This window comes from Sinohyriopsis cumingii, chromosome 15 (genome assembly GCF_028554795.1).
Source record: "Sinohyriopsis cumingii isolate HCF-2022 chromosome 15, ASM2855479v2, whole genome shotgun sequence".
NCBI classification, from domain to species: Eukaryota; Metazoa; Mollusca; class Bivalvia; order Unionida; family Unionidae; genus Sinohyriopsis; species Sinohyriopsis cumingii.
In genome coordinates, this window is record NC_142975.1 from 105,040 (window position 1) to 123,559 (window position 18,520).

General features: G+C 38.1%; 5 non-coding genes across 5 annotated transcripts; all 5 read right to left on the reverse strand.

Moving 5' to 3' along the window:
- Window positions 1-1,942: 1,942 nt before the first annotated feature.
- On the reverse strand, window positions 1,943-2,032 carry Trnam-cau (transfer RNA methionine (anticodon CAU)). The gene is given in 2 exon segments: window positions 1,943-1,978; window positions 1,996-2,032. It is a non-coding gene; the product is annotated as a tRNA-Met (tRNA).
- A 3,386-nt stretch (window positions 2,033-5,418) lies between these two features.
- Trnam-cau (transfer RNA methionine (anticodon CAU)) lies at window positions 5,419-5,508 on the reverse strand. The gene is given in 2 exon segments: window positions 5,419-5,454; window positions 5,472-5,508. It is a non-coding gene; the product is annotated as a tRNA-Met (tRNA).
- A 3,408-nt stretch (window positions 5,509-8,916) lies between these two features.
- Trnam-cau (transfer RNA methionine (anticodon CAU)) lies at window positions 8,917-9,006 on the reverse strand. The gene is given in 2 exon segments: window positions 8,917-8,952; window positions 8,970-9,006. It is a non-coding gene; the product is annotated as a tRNA-Met (tRNA).
- A 3,386-nt stretch (window positions 9,007-12,392) lies between these two features.
- On the reverse strand, window positions 12,393-12,482 carry Trnam-cau (transfer RNA methionine (anticodon CAU)). The gene is given in 2 exon segments: window positions 12,393-12,428; window positions 12,446-12,482. It is a non-coding gene; the product is annotated as a tRNA-Met (tRNA).
- A 3,387-nt stretch (window positions 12,483-15,869) lies between these two features.
- On the reverse strand, window positions 15,870-15,959 carry Trnam-cau (transfer RNA methionine (anticodon CAU)). The gene is given in 2 exon segments: window positions 15,870-15,905; window positions 15,923-15,959. It is a non-coding gene; the product is annotated as a tRNA-Met (tRNA).
- Window positions 15,960-18,520: the final 2,561 nt, after the last annotated feature.

Genomic DNA, 18,520 nt, shown 5'->3' on the forward strand with positions numbered 1-18,520 from the left:
TATTGTTACGCGTTATTATGTTTATGACCTCGGGCCCTGATGGGCGCCCTCCAATTGGAAGTAGGTCAAACCTAATTGAGTGTGCTAACACCAATGGCTGATTTATCGTGACGCCACCAGTAGGAAGACTGATATGCACCGAGGTACGACGCTTTCTATATTGATTACAGTGCGGCACGTTCGTTTTTTAGCCTTTGCTATGCAAACGGTATTTTGTTGCGAATTATATTTATTGAAATTGTATTTGAATCGAATTAGTTAACGTATATTATAGTAGTTATTATTTCTTCCCCGGTTGTTTTCAAATGATGGCTACATTGTTGTATATATCTTTTAGGGTCGGGTGCATTGAGCTGCTTGACTTGACCCTAATATGTATGTATTAATGCAGTTGATAAGAATGATGATATTATAAATTGGAAAAATGTTGGTTTGGGTTATAACTTGCTTTCATCCACTCCGGGCCAAATACATTCCACATAGTCCTACTCGCAGATGAACCATTTCCACTGAATGACGACACGTTCCCTACTTGGGCGTATCCGAAAGGTTTCCTTTTGATGGGAGCAGCACGTCGACGACACACAAATCCACCATATTTGCTGTGTGTGAGTGAACTGGCTTAGATGGGGTTCCTGATGGCCCTCAAAGATGACAGACAAAAGTTCGAAGCGTTGTTCAAACTATGTCAATGAACGTAGAGTTTTGCTAGGCGGTTTGAAAATGTATCATCTATCGGCAAGTGTGTCTTCTATTAAAGCACGATAATGGTCGCTGGCAGACTAAGAAACTGATGAATGTACAATCGTTTTCAAAGTGGGTTATAAACCTATACTCCCTGTTCTATGCTTACAGTTTTTCAGGAGATCGATGTCATGATACGGTATGATGATTAAATTACTCCAGATCATAAGTCTTTGTCTTTGAGAATTTAGGTAGCGAGCACACATATTCAAACTGAAGTAACGAATAGATATGTTTTAACAAATATTATTTGCAAATGTTATATCTGACACCAGACAGTGAATATATTTATTAATGTAAGAGCAGAAAGTTGGCGGGATCGAGACCGACAGATTTTTGTCCTAATATACGCATGGGAAGAAGATTATATTTATGTAACAAACGTGTAATTGTATTATATCCTTTGGTCCCCGTTTCATGTTTATGAATACAGACTTCCACAGATCAATACAGACTTCAATTGACCATTACCAAATGCAAAAGTGTCATCTTCCCTGTAACTTATGCTCGACGGATAGAACAATATTTGCCTTTCTTTGTTGCAAGTTGTTTTTAAAATAGTCAAGTTTGATACTGTACTCAAGTATCACGTGCATGTACTTTTTCTGTCTTTACAGGAGAGAGAGAGAGAGAGAGAGAGAGTGAGAGAGAGAGAGAGAGAGAGTGTGTTTTTGTTTGAATTGGATTTTTAACGTAGCTTTAACAATTTTTCAATCATATAGGTACGTTGTCTGCAGTGTGGCAGTTTATAGTGATGCCTAGCACTGGGACATCATGTCGCAGACACGTAGCATGATGTCCCACCCAGTCCCATTATCCTGAGACCAGGCCAACCAGTTCTATCACTAACTTCTTAATGCTGAGCACCTAGAGAGGCAGTTGTCAGTATCAATTTTGTAAGTCTCTGATAGGACTAGGCTGGGGATCAAACCCATGACCTCCCGCATCCACAACGGACGCCCTAAACATTAGGCCACTGGAACGGTGTAGAGTGTCCATTGTGCTTTCAAGTGGGATCTGTTTGAATAGGTAATGATAGTTTCCCATCAGTTTGAGGCACACCATCCTTCAAACTTGGTCGTTACATTTGATATATACATTTGGCGTTTTCACTCTAATGTGAGTATAATTGGTGGAATTAAATAGAATAACCACAAAGGATAAAAGGTAATAATTCGAGCTAAGGAGACAAAATATCTGCCCCGGGTGAGGATCGAACTCACGACCTTCAGATTGCTCTCTACGATTGATTATGAGACTGACGCGCTACCTACTGCGCTACCGAGGCTATATACATTTTCCATGAGAGATTATATCTTCAGGAGAAACTAAAAGCATTCTTCAGAAAGCATGCGCACCAGCATATGTCAAAAGAGCAAATGATTTACCCCGAGGCGCAGATGTAGAACATGGTAGAAAACACTATAACTAGTCATAAAACGTGTTCTAAACATCCATGATGGTCAACTACATTAACTTATAGGTAAGTTCATCTTATCGGTATTCTGATACCTCTATAAATTCTAAATGGATGGCTATACTAGTTGTTACAAGAAAATAGCCTCCCACTGTTGAGGGGTGGGTGATATTATTTAAATTTAGTGTTTATGATTGTACAAAATTATCATTATCGCGAAGGTTATAATGCCATTGGGAGCGTACGTTTCTACTTTATAAACATTAAGACTTATCAAACACGATTCACTGTGAGTTTTCATTTCAACTCGTAGGTGAGGAATTTAAGCTACATAAAAATATTTTTTAATTTACTAAATGTTCAAAGGCAGGAACTGTGACTGAACTAGCTGCGTTTCATTTTAGCGCTTTCCGGATGGAGACGTTAACTGTGTTGAAGGACTGCCATGCAAACGAGCATATTCCAAGAAAAGTTGAAAGAGAATCATCTATCATGTGGTCTGAACATAGGACAAGTAAGAAGTCTTTCTATAGAAAGGCGATTGTGAGATTGGCCCTCATGTGTATTGAATCAATGGTCACATTGGAGGATTGTCAACTCTGATTGAGGCTATGCAACATTGATGCAATTTGCGAAACTGTGCTAGCAAAGGTCACCAATAATCAGTCGAATAATAAATCTGGCTCTCAAGGACAATACATGAGTATAACAAGAAATAACAGTTGACCCATGAACCGTCCTTGTGGGCTGATGAATACATATCCATACATCCATTCAGTCAATGAAAACAATTTCAAACAAATATTTTGGGGTTAAATATTATACAGGTCTCCCCAGTCAATGTTCGAAAAATATCGTTAGAACACTGATCATATCATGTGTTAAAACTTTTCTATTCACGGATCGGTAACTGAAAGCGACAAATATGCATTATAATTTTCTCTGTAGAAAATAAACCACAAAATGCTTTCTTTACATGATGGCATGGAGTTTGTTGAATTGTATGTGATTGGAAAGAGAAAACCATTCCTCGTGTAACATTAACTCATACAAATACCATTAATACTAGTACTATTACTACCACTAACACTACTACTGCTACTCCTACTACTACTACTAACACATGTATAATGTTCGGAACACTTTCTCTGGATTCCTGTTGAAGACAGAACTCCTTCTTTAGAAAGGACATATAGACGTCGTCAAATCAGCGTAATTTAGGTGAATCAGGTTCTTACTTTAATATTGTGATAGTGAATCCTATTCCGATTGATGAAACAATGGATCTTGCCCATGAGGAAATGTTTTCCAAAATATACTCGTTTGGAAATCTAGATATTGTTACGCGTTATTATGTTTATGACCTCGGGCCCTGCTGGGCGCCCTCCAATTGGAAGTAGGTCAAACCTAATTGAGTGTGCTAACACCAATGGCTGATTTATCGTGACGTCACCAGTAGGAAGACTGATATGCACCGAGGTACGACGCTTTCTATATTGATTACAGTGCGGCACGTTCGTTTTTTAGCCTTTGCTATGCAAACGGTATTTTGTTGCGAATTATATTTATTGAAATTGTATTTGAATCGAATTAGTTAACGTATATTATAGTAGTTATTATTTCTTCCCCGGTTGTTTTCAAATGATGGCTACATTGTTGTATATATCTTTTAGGGTCGGGTGCATTGAGCTGCTTGACTTGACCCTAATATGTATGTATTAATGCAGTTGATAAGAATGATGATATTATAAATTGGAAAAATGTTGGTTTGGGTTATAACTTGCTTTCATCCACTCCGGGCCAAATACATTCCACATAGTCCTACTCGCAGATGAACCATTTCCATTGAATGACGACACGTTCCCTACTTAGGCGTATCCGAAAGGTTTCCTTTTGATGGGTAGCAGCACGTCGACGACACACAAATCCACCATATTTGCTGTGTGTGAGTGAACTGGCTTAGATGGGGTTCCTGATGGCCCTCAAAGATGACAGACAAAAGTTCGAAGCGTTGTTCAAACTATGTCAATGAACGTAGAGTTTTGCTAGGCGGTTTGAAAATGTATCATCTATCGGCAAGTGTGTCTTCTATTAAAGCACGATAATGGTCGCTGGCAGACTAAGAAACTGATGAATGTACAATCGTTTTCAAAGTGGGTTATAAACCTATACTCCCTGTTCTATGCTTACAGTTTTTCAGGAGATCGATGTCATGATACGGTATGATGATTAAATTACTCCAGATCATAAGTCTTTGTCTTTGAGAATTTAGGTAGCGAGCACACATATTCAAACTGAAGTAACGAATAGATATGTTTTAACAAATATTATTTGCAAATGTTATATCTGACACCAGACAGGGAATATATTTATTAATGTAAGAGCAGAAAGTTGGCGGGATCGAGACCGACAGAATTTTGTCCTAATATACGCATGGGAAGAAGATTATATTTATGTAACAAACGTGTAATTGTATTATATCCTTTGGTCCCCGTTTCATGTTTATGAATACAGACTTCCACAGATCAATACAGACTTCAATTGACCATTACCAAATGCAAAAGTATCATCTTCCCTGTAACTTATGCTCGACGGATAGAACAATATTTGCCTTTCTTTGTTGCAAGTTGTTTTTAAAATAGTCAAGTTTGATACTGTACTCAAGTATCACGTGCATGTACCTTTTCTGTCTTTACAGTAGAGAGAGAGAGAGAGAGGGAGAGTGTGTTTTTGTTTGATTTGGATTTTTAACGTAGCTTTAACAATTTTTCAATCATATAGGTACGTTGTCTGCAGTGTGGCAGTTTATAGTGATGCCTAGCACTGGGACATCATGTCGCAGACACGTAGCATGATGTCCCACCCAGTCCCATTATCCTGAGACCAGGCCAACCAGTTCTATCACTAACTTCTTAATGCTGAGCACCTAGAGAGGCAGTTGTCAGTATCAATTTTGTAAGTCTCTGATAGGACTAGGCTGGGGATCAAACCCATGACCTCCCGCATCCACAACGGACGCCCTAAACATTAGGCCACTGGAACGGTGTAGAGTGTCCATTGTGCTTTCAAGTGGGATCTGTTTGAATAGGTAATGATAGTTTCCCATCAGTTTGAGGCACACCATCCTTCAAACTTGGTCGTTACATTTGATATATACATTTGGCGTTTTCACTCTAATGTGAGTATAATTGGTGGAATTAAATAGAATAACCACAAAGGATAAAAGGTAATAATTCGAGCTAAGGAGACAAAATATCTGCCCCGGGTGAGGATCGAACTCACGACCTTCAGATTGCTCTCTACGATTGATTATGAGACTGACGCGCTACCTGCTGCGCTACCGAGGCTATATACATTTTCCATGAGAGATTATATCTTCAGGAGAAACTAAAAGCATTCTTCAGAAAGCATGCGCACCAGCATATGTCAAAAGAGCAAATGATTTACCCCGAGGCGCAGATGTAGAACATGGTAGAAAACACTATAACTAGTCATAAAACGTGTTCTAAACATCCATGATGGTCAACTACATTAACTTATAGGTAAGTTCATCTTATCGGTATTCTGATACCTCTATAAATTCTAAATGGATGGCAATACTAGTTGTTACAAGAAAATAGCCTCCCACTGTTGAGGGGTGGGTGATATTATTTAAATTTAGTGTTTATGATTGTACAAAATTATCATTATCGCGAAGGTTATAATGTCATTGGGAGCGTACGTTTCTACTTTATAAACATTAAGACTTATCAAACACGATTCACTGTGAGTTTTCATTTTCAACTCGTAGGTGAGGAATTTAAGCTACATAAAAATATTTTTTAATTTACTAAATGTTCAAAGGCAGGAACTGTGACTGAACTAGCTGCGTTTCATTTTAGCGCTTTCCGGATGGAGACGTTAACTGTGTTGAAGGACTGCCATGCAAACGAGCATATTCCAAGAAAAGTTGAAAGAGAATCATCTATCATGTGGTCTGAACATAGGACAAGTAAGAAGTCTTTCTATAGAAAGGCGATTGTGAGATTGGCCCTCATGTGTATTGAATCAATGGTCACATTGGAGGATTGTCAACTCTGATTGAGGCTATGCAACATTGATGCAATTTGCGAAACTGTGCTAGCGAAGGTCACCAATAATCAGTCGAATAATAAATCTGGCTCTCAAGGACAATACATGAGTATAACAAGAAATAACAGTTGACCCATGAACCGTCCTTATGGGCTGATGAATACATATCGATACATCCATTCAGTCAATGAAAACAATTTCAAACAAATATTTTGGAGTTAAATATTATACAGGTCTCCCTAGTCAATGTTCGAAAAATATCGTTAGAACACTGATCATATCATGTGTTAAAACTTTTCTATTCAGGGATCGGTAACTGAAAGCGACAAATATGCATTATAATTTTCTCTGTAGAAAATAAACCACAAAATGTCTTCATTACATGATGGCATGGAGTTTGTTGAATTGTATGTGATTGGAAAGAGAAGACCATTCCTCGTGTAACATTAACTCATACAAATACCATTAATACTAGTACTACTACTACCACTAACACTACTACTGCTACTCCTACTACTACTACTAACACATGTATAATGTTCGGAACACTTTCTCTGGATTCCTGTTGAAGACAGAACTCCTTCTTTAGAAAGGACATATAGACGTCGTCAAATCAGCGTAATTTAGGTGAATCAGGTTCTTACTTTAATATTGTGATAGTGAATCCTATTCCGATTGATGAAACAATGGATCTTGCCCATGAGGAAATGTTTTTCAAAATATACTCGTTTGGAAATCTAGATATTGTTACGCGTTATTATGTTTATGACCTCGGGCCCTGATGGGCGCCCTCCAATTGGAAGTAGGTCAAACCTAATTGAGTGTGCTAACACCAATGGCTGATTTATCGTGACGTCACCAGTAGGAAGACTGATATGCACCGAGGTACGACGCTTTCTATATTGATTACAGTGCGGCACGTTCGTTTTTTAGCCTTTGCTATGCAAACGGTATTTTGTTGCGAATTATATTTATTGAAATTGTATTTGAATCGAATTAGTTAACGTATATTATAGTAGTTATTATTTCTTCCCCGGTTGTTTTCAAATGATGGCTACATTGTTGTATATATCTTTTAGGGTCGGGTGCATTGAGCTGCTTGACTTGACCCTAATATGTATGTATTAATGCAGTTGATAAGAATGATGATATTATAAATTGGAAAAATGTTGGTTTGGGTTATAACTTGCTTTCATCCACTCCGGGCCAAATACATTCCACATAGTCCTACTCGCAGATGAACCATTTCCACTGAATGACGACACGTTCCCTACTTGGGCGTATCCGAAAGGTTTCCTTTTGATGGGAGCAGCACGTCGACGACACACAAATCCACCATATTTGCTGTGTGTGAGTGAACTGGCTTAGATGGGGTTCCTGATGGCCCTCAAAGATGACAGACAAAAGTTCGAAGCGTTGTTCAAACTATGTCAATGAACGTAGAGTTTTGCTAGGCGGTTTGAAAATGTATCATCTATCGGCAAGTGTGTCTTCTATTAAAGCACGATAATGGTCGCTGGCAGACTAAGAAACTGATGAATGTACAATCGTTTTCAAAGTGGGTTATAAACCTATACTCCCTGTTCTATGCTTACAGTTTTTCAGGAGATCGATGTCATGATACGGTATGATGATTAAATTACTCCAGATCATAAGTCTTTGTCTTTGAGAATTTAGGTAGCGAGCACACATATTCAAACTGAAGTAACGAATAGATATGTTTTAACAAATATTATTTGCAAATGTTATATCTGACACCAGACAGTGAATATATTTATTAATGTAAGAGCAGAAAGTTGGCGGGATCGAGACCGACAGATTTTTGTCCTAATATACGCATGGGAAGAAGATTATATTTATGTAACAAACGTGTAATTGTATTATATCCTTTGGTCCCCGTTTCATGTTTATGAATACAGACTTCCACAGATCAATACAGACTTCAATTGACCATTACCAAATGCAAAAGTGTCATCTTCCCTGTAACTTATGCTCGACGGATAGAACAATATTTGCCTTTCTTTGTTGCAAGTTGTTTTTAAAATAGTCAAGTTTGATACTGTACTCAAGTATCACGTGCATGTACTTTTTCTGTCTTTACAGGAGAGAGAGAGAGAGAGAGAGAGAGTGAGAGAGAGAGAGAGAGAGAGTGTGTTTTTGTTTGAATTGGATTTTTAACGTAGCTTTAACAATTTTTCAATCATATAGGTACGTTGTCTGCAGTGTGGCAGTTTATAGTGATGCCTAGCACTGGGACATCATGTCGCAGACACGTAGCATGATGTCCCACCCAGTCCCATTATCCTGAGACCAGGCCAACCAGTTCTATCACTAACTTCTTAATGCTGAGCACCTAGAGAGGCAGTTGTCAGTATCAATTTTGTAAGTCTCTGATAGGACTAGGCTGGGGATCAAACCCATGACCTCCCGCATCCACAACGGACGCCCTAAACATTAGGCCACTGGAACGGTGTAGAGTGTCCATTGTGCTTTCAAGTGGGATCTGTTTGAATAGGTAATGATAGTTTCCCATCAGTTTGAGGCACACCATCCTTCAAACTTGGTCGTTACATTTGATATATACATTTGGCGTTTTCACTCTAATGTGAGTATAATTGGTGGAATTAAATAGAATAACCACAAAGGATAAAAGGTAATAATTCGAGCTAAGGAGACAAAATATCTGCCCCGGGTGAGGATCGAACTCACGACCTTCAGATTGCTCTCTACGATTGATTATGAGACTGACGCGCTACCTACTGCGCTACCGAGGCTATATACATTTTCCATGAGAGATTATATCTTCAGGAGAAACTAAAAGCATTCTTCAGAAAGCATGCGCACCAGCATATGTCAAAAGAGCAAATGATTTACCCCGAGGCGCAGATGTAGAACATGGTAGAAAACACTATAACTAGTCATAAAACGTGTTCTAAACATCCATGATGGTCAACTACATTAACTTATAGGTAAGTTCATCTTATCGGTATTCTGATACCTCTATAAATTCTAAATGGATGGCTATACTAGTTGTTACAAGAAAATAGCCTCCCACTGTTGAGGGGTGGGTGATATTATTTAAATTTAGTGTTTATGATTGTACAAAATTATCATTATCGCGAAGGTTATAATGCCATTGGGAGCGTACGTTTCTACTTTATAAACATTAAGACTTATCAAACACGATTCACTGTGAGTTTTCATTTCAACTCGTAGGTGAGGAATTTAAGCTACATAAAAATATTTTTTAATTTACTAAATGTTCAAAGGCAGGAACTGTGACTGAACTAGCTGCGTTTCATTTTAGCGCTTTCCGGATGGAGACGTTAACTGTGTTGAAGGACTGCCATGCAAACGAGCATATTCCAAGAAAAGTTGAAAGAGAATCATCTATCATGTGGTCTGAACATAGGACAAGTAAGAAGTCTTTCTATAGAAAGGCGATTGTGAGATTGGCCCTCATGTGTATTGAATCAATGGTCACATTGGAGGATTGTCAACTCTGATTGAGGCTATGCAACATTGATGCAATTTGCGAAACTGTGCTAGCAAAGGTCACCAATAATCAGTCGAATAATAAATCTGGCTCTCAAGGACAATACATGAGTATAACAAGAAATAACAGTTGACCCATGAACCGTCCTTGTGGGCTGATGAATACATATCCATACATCCATTCAGTCAATGAAAACAATTTCAAACAAATATTTTGGGGTTAAATATTATACAGGTCTCCCCAGTCAATGTTCGAAAAATATCGTTAGAACACTGATCATATCATGTGTTAAAACTTTTCTATTCACGGATCGGTAACTGAAAGCGACAAATATGCATTATAATTTTCTCTGTAGAAAATAAACCACAAAATGCTTTCTTTACATGATGGCATGGAGTTTGTTGAATTGTATGTGATTGGAAAGAGAAAACCATTCCTCGTGTAACATTAACTCATACAAATACCATTAATACTAGTACTATTACTACCACTAACACTACTACTGCTACTCCTACTACTACTACTAACACATGTATAATGTTCGGAACACTTTCTCTGGATTCCTGTTGAAGACAGAACTCCTTCTTTAGAAAGGACATATAGACGTCGTCAAATCAGCGTAATTTAGGTGAATCAGGTTCTTACTTTAATATTGTGATAGTGAATCCTATTCCGATTGATGAAACAATGGATCTTGCCCATGAGGAAATGTTTTCCAAAATATACTCGTTTGGAAATCTAGATATTGTTACGCGTTATTATGTTTATGACCTCGGGCCCTGCTGGGCGCCCTCCAATTGGAAGTAGGTCAAACCTAATTGAGTGTGCTAACACCAATGGCTGATTTATCGTGACGTCACCAGTAGGAAGACTGATATGCACCGAGGTACGACGCTTTCTATATTGATTACAGTGCGGCACGTTCGTTTTTTAGCCTTTGCTATGCAAACGGTATTTTGTTGCGAATTATATTTATTGAAATTGTATTTGAATCGAATTAGTTAACGTATATTATAGTAGTTATTATTTCTTCCCCGGTTGTTTTCAAATGATGGCTACATTGTTGTATATATCTTTTAGGGTCGGGTGCATTGAGCTGCTTGACTTGACCCTAATATGTATGTATTAATGCAGTTGATAAGAATGATGATATTATAAATTGGAAAAATGTTGGTTTGGGTTATAACTTGCTTTCATCCACTCCGGGCCAAATACATTCCACATAGTCCTACTCGCAGATGAACCATTTCCATTGAATGACGACACGTTCCCTACTTAGGCGTATCCGAAAGGTTTCCTTTTGATGGGTAGCAGCACGTCGACGACACACAAATCCACCATATTTGCTGTGTGTGAGTGAACTGGCTTAGATGGGGTTCCTGATGGCCCTCAAAGATGACAGACAAAAGTTCGAAGCGTTGTTCAAACTATGTCAATGAACGTAGAGTTTTGCTAGGCGGTTTGAAAATGTATCATCTATCGGCAAGTGTGTCTTCTATTAAAGCACGATAATGGTCGCTGGCAGACTAAGAAACTGATGAATGTACAATCGTTTTCAAAGTGGGTTATAAACCTATACTCCCTGTTCTATGCTTACAGTTTTTCAGGAGATCGATGTCATGATACGGTATGATGATTAAATTACTCCAGATCATAAGTCTTTGTCTTTGAGAATTTAGGTAGCGAGCACACATATTCAAACTGAAGTAACGAATAGATATGTTTTAACAAATATTATTTGCAAATGTTATATCTGACACCAGACAGGGAATATATTTATTAATGTAAGAGCAGAAAGTTGGCGGGATCGAGACCGACAGAATTTTGTCCTAATATACGCATGGGAAGAAGATTATATTTATGTAACAAACGTGTAATTGTATTATATCCTTTGGTCCCCGTTTCATGTTTATGAATACAGACTTCCACAGATCAATACAGACTTCAATTGACCATTACCAAATGCAAAAGTATCATCTTCCCTGTAACTTATGCTCGACGGATAGAACAATATTTGCCTTTCTTTGTTGCAAGTTGTTTTTAAAATAGTCAAGTTTGATACTGTACTCAAGTATCACGTGCATGTACCTTTTCTGTCTTTACAGTAGAGAGAGAGAGAGAGAGGGAGAGTGTGTTTTTGTTTGATTTGGATTTTTAACGTAGCTTTAACAATTTTTCAATCATATAGGTACGTTGTCTGCAGTGTGGCAGTTTATAGTGATGCCTAGCACTGGGACATCATGTCGCAGACACGTAGCATGATGTCCCACCCAGTCCCATTATCCTGAGACCAGGCCAACCAGTTCTATCACTAACTTCTTAATGCTGAGCACCTAGAGAGGCAGTTGTCAGTATCAATTTTGTAAGTCTCTGATAGGACTAGGCTGGGGATCAAACCCATGACCTCCCGCATCCACAACGGACGCCCTAAACATTAGGCCACTGGAACGGTGTAGAGTGTCCATTGTGCTTTCAAGTGGGATCTGTTTGAATAGGTAATGATAGTTTCCCATCAGTTTGAGGCACACCATCCTTCAAACTTGGTCGTTACATTTGATATATACATTTGGCGTTTTCACTCTAATGTGAGTATAATTGGTGGAATTAAATAGAATAACCACAAAGGATAAAAGGTAATAATTCGAGCTAAGGAGACAAAATATCTGCCCCGGGTGAGGATCGAACTCACGACCTTCAGATTGCTCTCTACGATTGATTATGAGACTGACGCGCTACCTGCTGCGCTACCGAGGCTATATACATTTTCCATGAGAGATTATATCTTCAGGAGAAACTAAAAGCATTCTTCAGAAAGCATGCGCACCAGCATATGTCAAAAGAGCAAATGATTTACCCCGAGGCGCAGATGTAGAACATGGTAGAAAACACTATAACTAGTCATAAAACGTGTTCTAAACATCCATGATGGTCAACTACATTAACTTATAGGTAAGTTCATCTTATCGGTATTCTGATACCTCTATAAATTCTAAATGGATGGCAATACTAGTTGTTACAAGAAAATAGCCTCCCACTGTTGAGGGGTGGGTGATATTATTTAAATTTAGTGTTTATGATTGTACAAAATTATCATTATCGCGAAGGTTATAATGTCATTGGGAGCGTACGTTTCTACTTTATAAACATTAAGACTTATCAAACACGATTCACTGTGAGTTTTCATTTTCAACTCGTAGGTGAGGAATTTAAGCTACATAAAAATATTTTTTAATTTACTAAATGTTCAAAGGCAGGAACTGTGACTGAACTAGCTGCGTTTCATTTTAGCGCTTTCCGGATGGAGACGTTAACTGTGTTGAAGGACTGCCATGCAAACGAGCATATTCCAAGAAAAGTTGAAAGAGAATCATCTATCATGTGGTCTGAACATAGGACAAGTAAGAAGTCTTTCTATAGAAAGGCGATTGTGAGATTGGCCCTCATGTGTATTGAATCAATGGTCACATTGGAGGATTGTCAACTCTGATTGAGGCTATGCAACATTGATGCAATTTGCGAAACTGTGCTAGCGAAGGTCACCAATAATCAGTCGAATAATAAATCTGGCTCTCAAGGACAATACATGAGTATAACAAGAAATAACAGTTGACCCATGAACCGTCCTTATGGGCTGATGAATACATATCGATACATCCATTCAGTCAATGAAAACAATTTCAAACAAATATTTTGGAGTTAAATATTATACAGGTCTCCCCAGTCAATGTTCGAAAAATATCGTTAGAACACTGATCATATCATGTGTTAAAACTTTTCTATTCAGGGATCGGTAACTGAAAGCGACAAATATGCATTATAATTTTCTCTGTAGAAAATAAACCACAAAATGTCTTCATTACATGATGGCATGGAGTTTGTTGAATTGTATGTGATTGGAAAGAGAAGACCATTCCTCGTGTAACATTAACTCATACAAATACCATTAATACTAGTACTACTACTACCACTAACACTACTACTGCTACTCCTACTACTACTACTAACACATGTATAATGTTCGGAACACTTTCTCTGGATTCCTGTTGAAGACAGAACTCCTTCTTTAGAAAGGACATATAGACGTCGTCAAATCAGCGTAATTTAGGTGAATCAGGTTCTTACTTTAATATTGTGATAGTGAATCCTATTCCGATTGATGAAACAATGGATCTTGCCCATGAGGAAATGTTTTTCAAAATATACTCGTTTGGAAATCTAGATATTGTTACGCGTTATTATGTTTATGACCTCGGGCCCTGATGGGCGCCCTCCAATTGGAAGTAGGTCAAACCTAATTGAGTGTGCTAACACCAATGGCTGATTTATCGTGACGTCACCAGTAGGAAGACTGATATGCACCGAGGTACGACGCTTTCTATATTGATTACAGTGCGGCACGTTCGTTTTGTAGCCTTTGCTATGCAAACGGTATTTTGTTGCGAATTATATTTATTGAAATTGTATTTGAATCGAATTAGTTAACGTATATTATAGTAGTTATTATTTCTTCCCCGGTTGTTTTCAAATGATGGCTACATTGTTGTATATATCTTTTAGGGTCGGGTGCATTGAGCTGCTTGACTTGACCCTAATATGTATGTATTAATGCAGTTGATAAGAATGATGATATTATAAATTGGAAAAATGTTGGTTTGGGTTATAACTTGCTTTCATCCACTCCGGGCCAAATACATTCCACATAGTCCTACTCGCAGATGAACCATTTCCATTGAATGACGACACGTTCCCTACTTAGGCGTATCCGAAAGGTTTCCTTTTGATGGGTAGCAGCACGTCGACGACACACAAATCCACCATATTTGCTGTGTGTGAGTGAACTGGCTTAGATGGGGTTCCTGATGGCCCTCAAAGATGACAGACAAAAGTTCGAAGCGTTGTTCAAACTATGTCAATGAACGTAGAGTTTTGCTAGGCGGTTTGAAAATGTATCATCTATCGGCAAGTGTGTCTTCTATTAAAGCACGATAATGGTCGCTGGCAGACTAAGAAACTGATGAATGTACAATCGTTTTCAAAGTGGGTTATAAACCTATACTCCCTGTTCTATGCTTACAGTTTTTCAGGAGATCGATGTCATGATACGGTATGATGATTAAATTACTCCAGATCATAAGTCTTTGTCTTTGAGAATTTAGGTAGCGAGCACACATATTCAAACTGAAGTAACGAATAGATATGTTTTAACAAATATTATTTGCAAATGTTATATCTGACACCAGACAGGGAATATATTTATTAATGTAAGAGCAGAAAGTTGGCGGGATCGAGACCGACAGAATTTTGTCCTAATATACGCATGGGAAGAAGATTATATTTATGTAACAAACGTGTAATTGTATTATATCCTTTGGTCCCCGTTTCATGTTTATGAATACAGACTTCCACAGATCAATACAGACTTCAATTGACCATTACCAAATGCAAAAGTATCATCTTCCCTGTAACTTATGCTCGACGGATAGAACAATATTTGCCTTTCTTTGTTGCAAGTTGTTTTTAAAATAGTCAAGTTTGATACTGTACTCAAGTATCACGTGCATGTACCTTTTCTGTCTTTACAGTAGAGAGAGAGAGAGAGAGGGAGAGTGTGTTTTTGTTTGATTTGGATTTTTAACGTAGCTTTAACAATTTTTCAATCATATAGGTACGTTGTCTGCAGTGTGGCAGTTTATAGTGATGCCTAGCACTGGGACATCATGTCGCAGACACGTAGCATGATGTCCCACCCAGTCCCATTATTCTGAGACCAGGCCAACCAGTTCTATCACTAACTTCTTAATGCTGAGCACCTAGAGAGGCAGTTGTCAGTATCAATTTTGTAAGTCTCTGATAGGACTAGGCTGGGGATCAAACCCATGACCTCCCGCATCCACAACGGACGCCCTAAACATTAGGCCACTGGAACGGTGTAGAGTGTCCATTGTGCTTTCAAGTGGGATCTGTTTGAATAGGTAATGATAGTTTCCCATCAGTTTGAGGCACACCATCCTTCAAACTTGGTCGTTACATTTGATATATACATTTGGCGTTTTCACTCTAATGTGAGTATAATTGGTGGAATTAAATAGAATAACCACAAAGGATAAAAGGTAATAATTCGAGCTAAGGAGACAAAATATCTGCCCCGGGTGAGGATCGAACTCACGACCTTCAGATTGCTCTCTACGATTGATTATGAGACTGACGCGCTACCTGCTGCGCTACCGAGGCTATATACATTTTCCATGAGAGATTATATCTTCAGGAGAAACTAAAAGCATTCTTCAGAAAGCATGCGCACCAGCATATGTCAAAAGAGCAAATGATTTACCCCGAGGCGCAGATGTAGAACATGGTAGAAAACACTATAACTAGTCATAAAACGTGTTCTAAACATCCATGATGGTCAACTACATTAACTTATAGGTAAGTTCATCTTATCGGTATTCTGATACCTCTATAAATTCTAAATGGATGGCAATACTAGTTGTTACAAGAAAATAGCCTCCCACTGTTGAGGGGTGGGTGATATTATTTAAATTTAGTGTTTATGATTGTACAAAATTATCATTATCGCGAAGGTTATAATGTCATTGGGAGCGTACGTTTCTACTTTATAAACATTAAGACTTATCAAACACGATTCACTGTGAGTTTTCATTTTCAACTCGTAGGTGAGGAATTTAAGCTACATAAAAATATTTTTTAATTTACTAAATGTTCAAAGGCAGGAACTGTGACTGAACTAGCTGCGTTTCATTTTAGCGCTTTCCGGATGGAGACGTTAACTGTGTTGAAGGACTGCCATGCAAACGAGCATATTCCAAGAAAAGTTGAAAGAGAATCATCTATCATGTGGTCTGAACATAGGACAAGTAAGAAGTCTTTCTATAGAAAGGCGATTGTGAGATTGGCCCTCATGTGTATTGAATCAATGGTCACATTGGAGGATTGTCAACTCTGATTGAGGCTATGCAACATTGATGCAATTTGCGAAACTGTGCTAGCGAAGGTCACCAATAATCAGTCGAATAATAAATCTGGCTCTCAAGGACAATACATGAGTATAACAAGAAATAACAGTTGACCCATGAACCGTCCTTATGGGCTGATGAATACATATCGATACATCCATTCAGTCAATGAAAACAATTTCAAACAAATATTTTGGAGTTAAATATTATACAGGTCTCCCCAGTCAATGTTCGAAAAATATCGTTAGAACACTGATCATATCATGTGTTAAAACTTTTCTATTCAGGGATCGGTAACTGAAAGCGACAAATATGCATTATAATTTTCTCTGTAGAAAATAAACCACAAAATGTCTTCATTACATGATGGCATGGAGTTTGTTGAATTGTATGTGATTGGAAAGAGAAGACCATTCCTCGTGTAACATTAACTCATACAAATACCATTAATACTAGTACTACTACTACCACTAACACTACTACTGCTACTCCTACTACTACTACTAACACATGTATAATGTTCGGAACACTTTCTCTGGATTCCTGTTGAAGACAGAACTCCTTCTTTAGAAAGGACATATAGACGTCGTCAAATCAGCGTAATTTAGGTGAATCAGGTTCTTACTTTAATATTGTGATAGTGAATCCTATTCCGATTGATGAAACAATGGATCTTGCCCATGAGGAAATGTTTTTCAAAATATACTCGTTTGGAAATCTAGATATTGTTACGCGTTATTATGTTTATGACCTCGGGCCCTGCTGGGCGCCCTCCAATTGGAAGTAGGTCAAACCTAATTGAGTGTGCTAACACCAATGGCTGATTTATCGTGACGTCACCAGTAGGAAGACTGATATGCACCGAGGTACGACGCTTTCTATATTGATTACAGTGCGGCACGTTCGTTTTGTAGCCTTTGCTATGCAAACGGTATTTTGTTGCGAATTATATTTATTGAAATTGTATTTGAATCGAATTAGTTAACGTATATTATAGTAGTTATTATTTCTTCCCCGGTTGTTTTCAAATGATGGCTACATTGTTGTATATATCTTTTAGGGTCGGGTGCATTGAGCTGCTTGACTTGACCCTAATATGTATGTATTAATGCAGTTGATAAGAATGATGATATTATAAATTGGAAAAATGTTGGTTTGGGTTATAACTTGCTTTCATCCACTCCGGGCCAAATACATTCCACATAGTCCTACTCGCAGATGAACCATTTCCATTGAATGACGACACGTTCCCTACTTTGGCGTATCCGAAAGGTTTCCTTTTGATGGGTAGCAGCACGTCGACGACACACAAATCCACCATATTTGCTGTGTGTGAGTGAACTGGCTTAGACGGGGTTCCTGATGGCCCTCAAAGATGACAGACAAAAGTTCGAAGCGTTGTTCAAACTATGTCAATGAACGTAGAGTTTTGCTAGGCGGTTTGAAAATGTATCATCTATCGGCAAATGTGTCTTCTATTAAAGCACGATAATGGTCGCTGGCAGACTAAGAAACTGATGAATGTACAATCGTTTTCAAAGTGGGTTATAAACCTATATTCCCTGTTCTATGCTTACAGTTTTTCAGGAGATCGATGTCATGATACGGTATGATGATTAAATTACTCCAGATCATAAGTCTTTGTCTTTGAGAATTTAGGTAGCGAGCACACATATTCAAACTGAAGTAACGAATAGATATGTTTTAACAAATATTATTTGCAAATGTTATATCTGACACCAGACAGTGAATATATTTATTAATGTAAGAGCAGAAAGTTGGCGGGATCGAGACCGACAGATTTTTGTCCTATATATA